General features: G+C 57.5%; 1 protein-coding gene across 6 annotated transcripts in view; it reads left to right on the top strand.

The window, feature by feature from the left end:
* Positions 1-782: 782 nt before the first annotated feature.
* The window catches only part of TSPAN9 (tetraspanin 9), an 828427-nt gene continuing 818493 nt past the window's right edge, over positions 783-10716 (top strand). The window contains exon 1 of one of the 6 annotated variants that reach the window (XM_085652565.1): positions 783-1045. The gene's annotated coding sequence lies outside the window, so the exon portion shown is untranslated. The remainder of the gene's footprint in view (positions 1046-10716) is intronic. The other 5 variants (XM_085652573.1, XM_085652568.1, XM_085652562.1 and 2 more) reach the window with 5 other exon arrangements.

Genomic DNA, 10716 nt, shown 5'->3' with positions numbered 1-10716 from the left:
CTGTATCACTGACCACACTATGCAAAACTTTACGACTAGGACTGCACATCTGGAATGAGGCAGGGCAGTGGAACCAACAAATACACACACAGGACCCACATCTGGATGCTTTCAGGTCCTGCCCAAGGGCAGAGTTACAAGGGAGAAGCAATAAACTCTCATCTTTGTTGACTTGTGTCTCAGCTCAGAAGGAAGACGGGCGAAATAGGCAAAGATGTTCATTCACCACAAAGTATCTGCAAGAGGTTCATTCACCACAGTGCATCTGTTTTGTTCTGTACATAATAGCACAGATGCGACTGCGCAGCTCTAAGCAGTTTTCCCCAGAAATTAGACGTTTGAGGCGACAGCTGACTTGTGGTGAAACTGGCAATGTTTTACCTGCGGGCACGTAAACGTATATTTCCGCCATACATTTTTTTAAGTTAGATGACAAAGATCCGTTCGGCACGTAAACCCACCTAACCCGGTGTTTTTATTCCTCCCGGATGGAACACTGCAAGGGCGTCTGAGAATGCTCGAGGGCGCAGCGCGCGCTATATATAAAAGAGGGAAATACGCAGCGCATCAAAAGATAAAAAGATATCAGTTGGTGCAGCGTGTGTGTCTGAACCCTTGTTTGGCTGGGAATCGTAAGAATGCGCGCCCCCCCCCCGGACGGGGAGCGGCGGTGGAGGGCTCTCTCCCTGCAGCTCGCAGAGCAGCCCGCCTGTTGCGCCCTCCCTGCCCGTCCTCCTCCAGTCCCAACCCCCATTTCCTCTCCCAGCAGCTTGAGCTGCAGCAAGTAATTGCCATTCAAGCAGGAAGAGCAGGCAGCATTCCTCCCCCTTCGCTCGCTTTTCGTCATTTTCGGTGGACAAATAGTTCCAGGGTAGACCTTGAGTCGTTAAAAAAACACGACAGGATACCTTGCTGCTCTGCCAGGGACTTTTCTTTCTTCGCGAAGCCGTGCCTCCAGGGAACTTTGGGAGTCTCGCATCTCCGCGGTTTCATTTTCGCCAGCTCGCCGCTGCTTCCCTGTTTCTTAGCTCCGGGATCCTCGGTGGTGAGTTGAAAGTTATATTACTTGTTAGTCTGCTGTGCGCGAGCTGTGAAAGGGTGGCACGCGCTTCAATGGGCGTTTTTACAGCTGCAGATGGAAAGGGATGTTTTTGCAGCTACGTTTTAAGTACCATAGAGTTCTGCAAAGCGTAATGTCTTGAACATTTCTTACGGTGTTTATAGCTTGAGGTACTTTTAGGTTTGCTTTGATGCTGTAACCGGTCTGTGGCTTATAGCTCAAGCTGCACTTATGCAGTGGAGCTGTAGGGGGCGCATCTTGGGGTTACTCGTGTGAGGGAAGTTTGTTGCTGGGTCTCATACTCTGTACTGTTGGGTTTCCGGGGGCAGTTCTCAAGGAGATGAACTGAACTGTCACATGAAGCAAACGTCTGGAAAATATTATACAGCGTATGTCTAATGCCCGTGTGCGTGCAAGGGATGTGTGACGCCTTAGACGGCGCTTTCTATAATGTCACAAAGACTTGTAAAAACGGGTGTTATTACCAAAATCAGCGGTGCTTATTGTACTGAGCTCAGAAAGACGAAAGAACATGGCTGGAAACACTGAGGTTCGAGCTGGTGAACTGCGATGATCACTCAAAAACATACTGCAAGATGACAACTTCATTGCCTGATAGAAACCAGTCGGTTCCGTAATTAGGTACCGCGAGATAATGTTTTTATTAAAGGTCGATACAAAGCTGTCCTTGGAACAATATTTATATTAACTCTACTTAATTCAGCGGATGTCTGTTAGGAGACTAAACATGTTAAGGAGAGCATCGTATTAATGCCCACGTGAGTGTCACCCATCAGCGGCATCTAATGTCATTTCGGTGCATTCAGTCCTGGTGCCCGCAGAGGGACCTTGTTCAAGCAGGGTCATGTTTACGGTTGTGTGTCTTCTTGATGCTTCTTCCCAAACATATACATTAGGGGTAACGTATGGTGTGGGTTAAAGACCACAGAAACAATATTTGATTTTGCTTTTTTTTTATTTAATTAGCGCACCTCGAGCCTGTTCCTGGGGGGTGGGGGGGAAGTGCGAGGGTGGGGGGGGTGTAAGCTATAAAAAGGCACAGTACAAATCGTTAATAAAATCATTTGTGTTAGTAAGATTAATGGAACGCCTTGGAGCCAGGGATGGCAGGATCAGCTTTAACAGCAGGGGTCACTTTGGTTATGTCCACTGTGAGCAGGCTCGGCTTTAAGAGCAGGGGTCACTTCAGTTTTGTTCACTGCACTGAGAGCAGGATCATCTTTAGCAGGGGTCACTTCAGTTTTGTCCACTGTGAGCAGGATCATCTTTAACAGCAGGGGTCACTTCAGTTTTGTCCACTGTGAGCAGGATCAGCTTTAAGAGCAGGGGTCACTTCAGTTTTGTCCACTGTAAGCAGGATCAGCTTTAAGAGCATGGGTCACTTCAGTTTTGTCCACTGTGAGCAGGAACATCTTTAGCAGGGGTCACTTCAGTTTTGTCCACTGTGAGCAGGATCATCTTTAGCAGGGGTCACTTCAGTTTTGTCCGCTGTGAGCAGGATCGGCTTTAAGAGCAGGGGTCACTTCAATTTTGTTCACTGCACTGTGAGCAGGATCATCTTTAGCAGGGGTCACTTCAGTTTTGTCCACTGTGAGCAGGATCATCTTTAGCAGGGGTCACTTCAGTTTTGTCCACTGTGAGCAGGATCAGCTTTAACAGCAGGGGTCACTTCAGTTTTGCCCACTGTGAGCAGGATCAGCTTTAACAGCAGGGGTCACTTCAGTTTTGTCCACTGTGAGCAGGATCATCTTTAGCAGGGGTCACTTCAGTTTTGTCCGCTGTGAGCAGGATCGGCTTTAAGAGTAGGGGTCAGGGGCGTGGCCAAGCCGAGCATGGAGTAGGACGCGAGCTGTCGGGGCTCCGGGCTGCCGCCGGCTAAAACAAGCTTCGTAAAGCACCTTTGACTGCCGGTACACGGCTTCCCCTGGTGCGAGAGGCCATCGGAGCTGGAGGGGGCTGCCGCTGCCTGGTGTGCCGGGCTCGGGGAGCACGACTGGCGACATCGGAGGCCGGACACTGGGGGCTCCCGGGCACAGAAGAGACGGCCGCCATCTTGCGCGCCCTGCGCCGGTGAACGCTGCTGGGTCCCGCGGACCACCCGATAGCTGGAGCCCGCTGCGAGGCCGTCCGAGAGGCCGTCTGGCCGGCCTGAGGCGATTGGAGGCGGCGGAGAGCGGGGGCCGAGACCCCCTGGTGCCGGTCGAGGACAGCGGAGCTGGGGTGTCTGCCCCGGCGGGCGAGGCCGCCATTTTGGGACCCTGCACCGCTGAAGCTGCGGCCGCTGCCTGCGAGCGCCGGATCCTGCTGCGCTGGACTGCGCCCGAGGTGAGGAGGTCGGCGGGAGGCATCGGCCCGCGGGGCGGTTCACCCTGGTTGGGTAAAGCCTGTAGCCGCGGAGGGTGCCCTGACAGCGGTGGTCCCGGACGCTGGGGGGCTCCTGAGAGCGCTGTCCGTGTGGTGGCGACGGCTGCGGTGGGGGCGCTTGAAGGCCTAGAGCGGAGGAGGTCGCAGCGGCCCTGGATCTGAGCTTTGGACTGGAGGCGGCTGGGCTGGCTGGACCTTGCGGGCGGCGGCTGTGGGCCTGGAGGCTGGACCGAGCCCTGGATATTAGCTCGCCCCTCCTGCTGGACTCGACGGAAGAGCGGGGCTGAGGGGTGCGGTGGCAGCGGGACCCGGGACGGTGGGACTGCTTGGCTACCGGCCCCCCCCAGGTGGTTGCTGAGCTGCGAGGACAGCGCGCTTTCCTGGAGCGCCGGACGCTGTGCTGCTTGCTCCCTGTGTGAGTGGGGAGGGCCCCGAGTCGGACTCTGGTGGGCCCGGCGACCTGGTGGCCTCCGTACCCTGAAGACGACGCGTTTCGGCGTGGCCCGCGAGGCCTTGGTTACCTACTGCACCTGAGGCACGTCCGCGGCGGCGCTGCGACAGGCCCGCGACCTGGGGAGTGGAGCAGCCCTACGCTGGACGTGACTCGACCTGGCCTGTACACCCTTCGGCGCGGGCTGGCCCCCCAGGGGCGCTGAGTGGACGAGCCGTCCTGTGGCTGGGGTCTCCCTGTAGAGGCGGCGTATACCGGCACGATGACGCGCACCAAGTCAGGAAAGGACCCATCGGCGCCCGCGAAAGATGCCACAGTAAAGGACCTTTGGAGTAAGCCTGGAGGGGCGCCGACGGGCTCGCAGGCGGTTGGAGCCGGTGGATCGGCGGAGCCAGTGACACAGTCCTTCATGGCGGTCTTCATGCAGGACCTCAAGTCCGAAATCGGCTCGCTGCGCACGGAGGTCCAGGCTTGCGTCAAGGAGCTCCGGAAAGATGTGGGGGAGCTGGGGGACAGGGTCGACGACATGGAGAAAACCCTGGACGCCCGCTCGGAGGATCAGGAGCGCCTGTGGCAGAGGATAGCGGCCCTGGAGGAGCAGAATGTGGAGCTGCAGATCAGGCAGGAGGACTTGGAAAATAGGGGGCGCCGCAATAACATCCGCATTAGGGGCGTCCCGATTGGCGCGGAGGGGACGGATATCATGACCTTCGTGGCGGACCTCCTGCATGAACTCCGGGGGGACGACGATGCTTCTCCACCGGCTTTGGACAGGGCCCATAGAGTGTCGGGCCCACCCGGAAGGCCAGGTTTGATTCCCGATATCCTGACGAGGGTCCACTTCTTTGTCGAAAAAGAGGCCATTATCAAGGCGACAAGAGACAGGACGGACATCAAATTCAACGGGGCCCCGATACAGCTATTCCAGGACCTGGCTCCCACGACCCTCCGGCGCAGGCGGGCCTTCCGACCGGTTACGGACAAGTTGCGAGACCTCAACATTCGATATCAATGGGGACACCCCTTCGCCCTCATCTTCAACTGGGAGTCCAGACGACGGGTGCTGCGGTCCTACAGGGAAGCCGCGCAGCTACTCCAGATCCCGGACTCCCCTCCGGCCAGCCCGGTGCGCGGTGCCGCGGGGCCTCGAGCCTCGCTTAAGCCTAGCTGGTCCAGGGTGCGCCGGGCGGGGCGCTCTCCTTCCCCTGCCGCTAGTCGCTCCTCGAAGGACAAGCAAGACATCATACGCCACATTCGGTCGCTGGAGGCCGGAACCTCGCCGGCGGGGTCACAGGAGCCTGCTCCCTAGTAGCCTTCCGGGCATGCGATTTGGGCTCCTTCTCCCTTGGGTAACTGAGATGGCCCGCTTTGTGGCTCCCGGCTGCTGGTGCGGGAGGAGACGGCGGCCCTCTCGCTGTTGTCGCTGCTGCAGCTCCTGATGCCGGGCGGCGGCCCGGGGCTCCTTCGAACTTGGAGAATGGCGGTAGTGCCGACGGACCCCCACCACTATTCCTGGGAGAGTGACTTCTCTGGGATAACCTGTGCCGAAGTGCCTGGCCACTCCCTAGACTGGAATAGTCCTTGTTGGCCATGTTGGCCGTTTTGTGCCTCTAACTCTTTCGTTTATCTTTGTTTCTTTGCTTTCTTCCTCGTTCTTTCCTTACCCTCTGGCGGGGGGGCTCTGTGGGGGGGCTGGGGGTGGCCGGGGGGGATATCTGCACATGCTGACCCATGTCTGTGACTACTGTACCCTCCTGGAAGGTCGTCTCTTTGAACGTGCAGGGGCTTAACTCGCCTAGCAAACGCCATCAGATCTGGAGGTACCTGCTCCAACAGGGGGCAGACGTGGTATTCCTGCAGGAGACGCACCTTCTGCGGGTTGATGTGGGCCGTATGGCCCATCCGCGCTTCCCTCACAGATTTTGGGCCTCCGCGGCCACCAAGACAGCGGGGGTTGCTATTTTCTGCCGGGCGGGATTCTGTCACGGGGACACACAGGTGCGTAGAGACACTGCGGGCCGGGTCCTGAGGGTGGAGCTCACGAGGGGGCACCGTAGGCTCACGCTTTGCAATCTTTACGCCCCTAATCAGGGGCAGGATACCTTTTTGCGCGGGGTCATCCGGGAGTATCTCGACCCGGTGGATTCGGACCTCATAGTGGGGGGGGACTTCAACCTGGTTTGGGACGCGGAGTTAGACCGCAGTGGGGGAGGCTTCCGAGGCGTGGGGGCCCTGTCGGCTACTGTGAAAAAATCCCTTACTGCTCTGACCTTGGTGGATGTGTGGCGTTACCACTCCCCGGGGCTGAAAGACTTCACTTTTTACTCGCACGTCCACCGCTCCTACTCCCGCATCGACATGCTCTTTGTCTCCCACTCTTTGCTCTCTGACACTATATCGGTTTCGCACTCGAGCATCTCGGTCTCCGACCATGCCCATGTGGAGCTGCTACTCCACGAGCGCTCCACTCGCGCCCCCGGTCAGCGCCGCTGGCGGTTCCCAGATCACGCCCTACGGGACCCGAGAGACAGGGAGGAAATAAAGACGGCCATCTTAGACTACTTCGAGCACAACGAGTTGCCGGAGACCCCCCTCCCCCTCCTATGGGACGCTTTCAAGGCCACGATACGGGGTACCCTCACGGCTATCTCTGCCGCGCGGACACGGGAGGCCCAACTGTATGAAACCAGACTCACCCGCGAACTCCAGACGCTGGAGAAGATGGACCAGACCCGCCCTTCGGCGGCCCATAAGCGGCGCCTGGCGGTCCTTAGAGGTCAGCTACGGGCACACCGGATGAATAAGGCGGAACGGGCACTTCTTGCGCTCCGGCAGTGCTTTTACATCGGTGGGGATAAGGTGGGAAAGGTGCTGGCAAGGCGGCTGCGCGCTAGGACGGTAAAGGCCCACATTGCGAAGTTACAGGGAGGGGGAGGTACATGGGTGACCACCGAGGCGGCTAAACTTCGGGCGTTCCATGGATATTATTCCTCCCTGTACGAGAGAGAGCCGCCAGATCCTGCGCTGATCACAGAGACGCTGGATAGTTGTGAATGGGAACCACTGAGTAAACACCACTCCGAGCTCCTAGAGGAGCCCATCACGCTGGAAGAAATAGCGGGAGCCCTGGGAGATCTTCCGCTTGGCAAGACACCTGGACCAGACGGGCTACCGGTGGCATTCTTCCGTGCCTTTCTGCCGCAGCTGCAACCCTACCTACACCGTCTCTTTAACTCCTTCGCGGATTCGGGGGGGCCGTCCCCGGACATGGCGATGGCCGAGATTGCCCTCATCCCAAAGCCAGGGAAAGACCACACCCTCTGCTCCTCATACCGGCCCATAGCCCTGTTGAACTCGGATCTTAAACTTTATACTAAAATCCTTGCCAAACGGCTTAGTGCTCATCTCCCACACCTCGTGGACCCGGATCAGGTGGGGTTCATCCACCAACGCCAGGGGGCAGATAATGTTCGCCGCATTGCCCACATAGTGGGAAAGGCCAGGCATTGGGATATCCCGGCTTGCTTGTTGTCCCTAGACGCTGAAAAAGCGTTCGACCGGGTGGATTGGGAGTTCCTTCGAGCGGTTCTGCGGAAAGTGGGGATTGGACCCAAAATGGAGGCACGCATCATGGCCCCATACGCTGCCCCGGCAGCCCGGGTGCGCGTGAATGGCCAACTCACACAGCCTTTCCCCATCTGCAGGGGCACGCGGCAGGGTTGCCCCCTATCGCCTCTGCTTTTCGCCCTGGTGGTAGAACCCTTAGCTATTCTCATTCGCCAGTCGCCGGACATCAAGGGTATCTCCCTTCGGGGACGTGACCATAAAGTTGCGCTCTTCGCTGACGACCTCCTCCTCACGCTGTCTTCGCCCTCTGCCTCGCTCCCAGCTGCGCACTCGTTGCTGCATACCTATGAGCGGGCCTCCGGGCTTAAAATTAACCACGCCAAGTCTTGGGTGCTCAATCTCACGATCCCGGAGACGGAGGCAGCGACGTTGCGGACGAGCACCCCATATCAATGGGCGAGCGACTCCGTGAGATACCTTGGTCTCAACCTGACGCCGGACCTAGCCACCTGGACGCAGGCCAATTGGCAGGAGTGCAGGCGCTCTGTCCTAGACGACTTGCGCGCCTGGAAGGCACTGCCGCTTTCCTGGCTTGGTCGCCTCAACGCGATTAAGATGTCCGTGCTGCCAAAGATTCTCTACTTGTTTCAGACCCTGCCGACCCCCATCCCGGAACATTACATCCAGGGGCTACAACGGGATTTGCTCTCCTTTATTTGGGGAGGTAAGAAGCCGCGATTCTCTAACAAAATATTAAAGCTTCCTCGGGATAGAGGCGGCCTTGCTTGTCCCAATCTACTTGAGTACTACTGGGCGTCACACCTCCGTTATGTCCTGGAGTGGGGGGCGTGGGAAAGCGAGAAAATCTGGTTCCACATGGACAGGGCAGTTACCTGTCGCCCGATTTGGGATCACGCTTGGCTGCCCCGGGCGGCGCGTCACCGTAGTGCGTACATGGCGATCCCCACTAGGACGGTCTTAGAGATTTGGGATAAAGTGGCGGTCCGCAGGGGCCTCACCACCTTCCCCTCACCGCACACCCCTCTAGCTCGCAATCCCCAGTTCCCGCCGGCCTGCTGCGCGCCATACTTCGAGAACTGGACGGAGAGTGGCTGCCGGACGATCCGAGACCTCTTCGAGGGAGGGACCTTCAAATCCTTCCAGCAATGTCAAAGGGACTTTGGGCTGGCAGACGGGGACAAGTTCCAATACGCTCAGCTTCGGCATTGGGTGCAGGGCTCTTCGCTGATGCAGGCGGCCACGAGACCTCTCACCCAGTTTGAACACTTGGCGCGTACGTTTGGCTCATACAAGGGCCTAGTCTCTCGAGTCTATAAAGTGCTTCAACATTCTCAGCGGCCAGGCCTACACCCGTACCAAGAGCACTGGCAGAATCTTTCGGGCTCCGAGATTAATCCCGCCCAATGGACGAGGCTCTGGAGCGATATCCCCAAAACCTTCCGCAGCATTCCCCAACAGGAATCGGCCTACAAGGTGATGACCCAGTGGTACTACACCCCTGTCCGATTGCAGAAGATGTTCCCCAAGGTGTCCCCGCTGTGCTGGCGCTGTGCTCAAGCACCAGGAGACTTTATCCACATTTGGTGGACGTGCCCGAGTCTGACTACCTATTGGAAGGAAGTCCTCAGCCACATCAAGAAGGTGCTTGGCTACCCCCTGCCAGAGGACCCCCTCACGATTATTTTGGGCCTTCGGCCGACGTCGCGAAGGGCAATGACAGGCCGCGATTGGCACCTGAGCCTTCATATGTTAGGCGCTGCAAAGCAAACGGTGGCGGTGTACTGGAAGAAGGCGGAGCCACCGTCCGTCAACGTGTGGTTCACTCGTCTTTGGCAGGTACTGGCGATGGAACTGCTTACAGCCCGCCTTCAGTTTAGAGACACCAGGTTTACGACCCTCTGGTCCCCCTTGGTGGCCCATTTGGGCAGGATAGAACACGCGCGAATGAAACCGCCGAGACTGCGGGCCTTGAAACTGTTCGAGGACGAGATATCTCAGACGCGCTCTGAGGTTCTCACACGGCCGGGGGCATTGACACCCTCGACGTTGGGGGGTTCCTAGCTGCGGGTGGGCTCGCCGGGGCCGGACCCTACCACGATACAGACATGCTTCCCCACATGCTGCGTCCCTTAGACCTGGGCCTCCCCCTCCACACCGCTGCGAGGACTGCCGTTTTGCTTCCCCCTCCCCCGCCGCCCTCCCCCGTCCCCCCGCCACTTCCCCCCCCCCCGCTTTCTGTTTACTTAAGTTTGTCCTGCTTTCAGGACGTGTAGAGGTTAAGTGCGTTAATAGGGCCTTGATAACCCAACGCGGTGGCGCGACGCGCCTCTATCCAACCCCTTCCGACCCTGCGCGCTTACATCGGGGCGCTACACCGCCACACACGAGCTCCCTCACACATTGTGTACCCGCGCAGCACGCTGCAGCCCCGGCTTAGCGACAGGGTTGCCCTCAGCTGCGGGATTCGTGTCGGAGACTACCGGGCACCACCAGGTACACCTGCCTTATCCGCCCCCGCTTCGGGCATACACGCGGCTTTGGGTGGGATGTGGGGTGGTGGGCCTCCGGAGTATGTCACGCTGAAGGCAGTGAATTGGAAGGGGAAAATATGCGATATGTTCGGCTGTAAGGCCTTTATAAAATGGAACTTGATATTGTTCGCTGCCGGCCAAGATGGTTGTAGGCACACAGCTGTGTACTTTGAGCCCACCTCTTTTTCTAAATAAAAACAAAGTTGGATATAAAAGAGTAGGGGTCACTTCAGTTTTGTTCACTGCACTGTGAGCAGGATCATCTTTAGCAGGGGTCACTTCAGTTTTGTCCACTGTGATTAGCAGGGGTCACTTCAGTTTTGTCCACTGTGAGCAGGTTCGGCTTTAACAGCAGGGGTCACTTCAGTTTTGTCCACTGTGAGCAGGATCAGCTTTAAGATCAGGGGGTCACTTCACGTTTTGCCCACTGTGAAGTTCTGAATTTACACCATGCCCTCATAGGGTTCCGCAAGGCCTTTGACACTTCGAAAAAGGAACATTTAAAGCCGGTATGTGGGACCTCCTCATGGTACGCAGGATGGTTAAGGAGGTTTGTGTGGTCCAGGACGGTGCATCCTTTATTGTTTAGGGTATCTTATGCCACTAGCATTTGTATGGCCTTGCAGTGCTCTTGGAATTCTGTGCAGCCTTTTTGTATGGTTGTATTTTTATTGACTGGAGTCATGGGGGGTATGGTGTCA

The sequence above is a fragment of the Triturus cristatus genome, chromosome 4_1 (genome assembly GCF_964204655.1).
Source record: "Triturus cristatus chromosome 4_1, aTriCri1.1, whole genome shotgun sequence".
Classification (NCBI taxonomy): Eukaryota; Metazoa; Chordata; class Amphibia; order Caudata; family Salamandridae; genus Triturus; species Triturus cristatus.
This window is presented reverse-complemented; position numbering and strand designations above follow the sequence as displayed.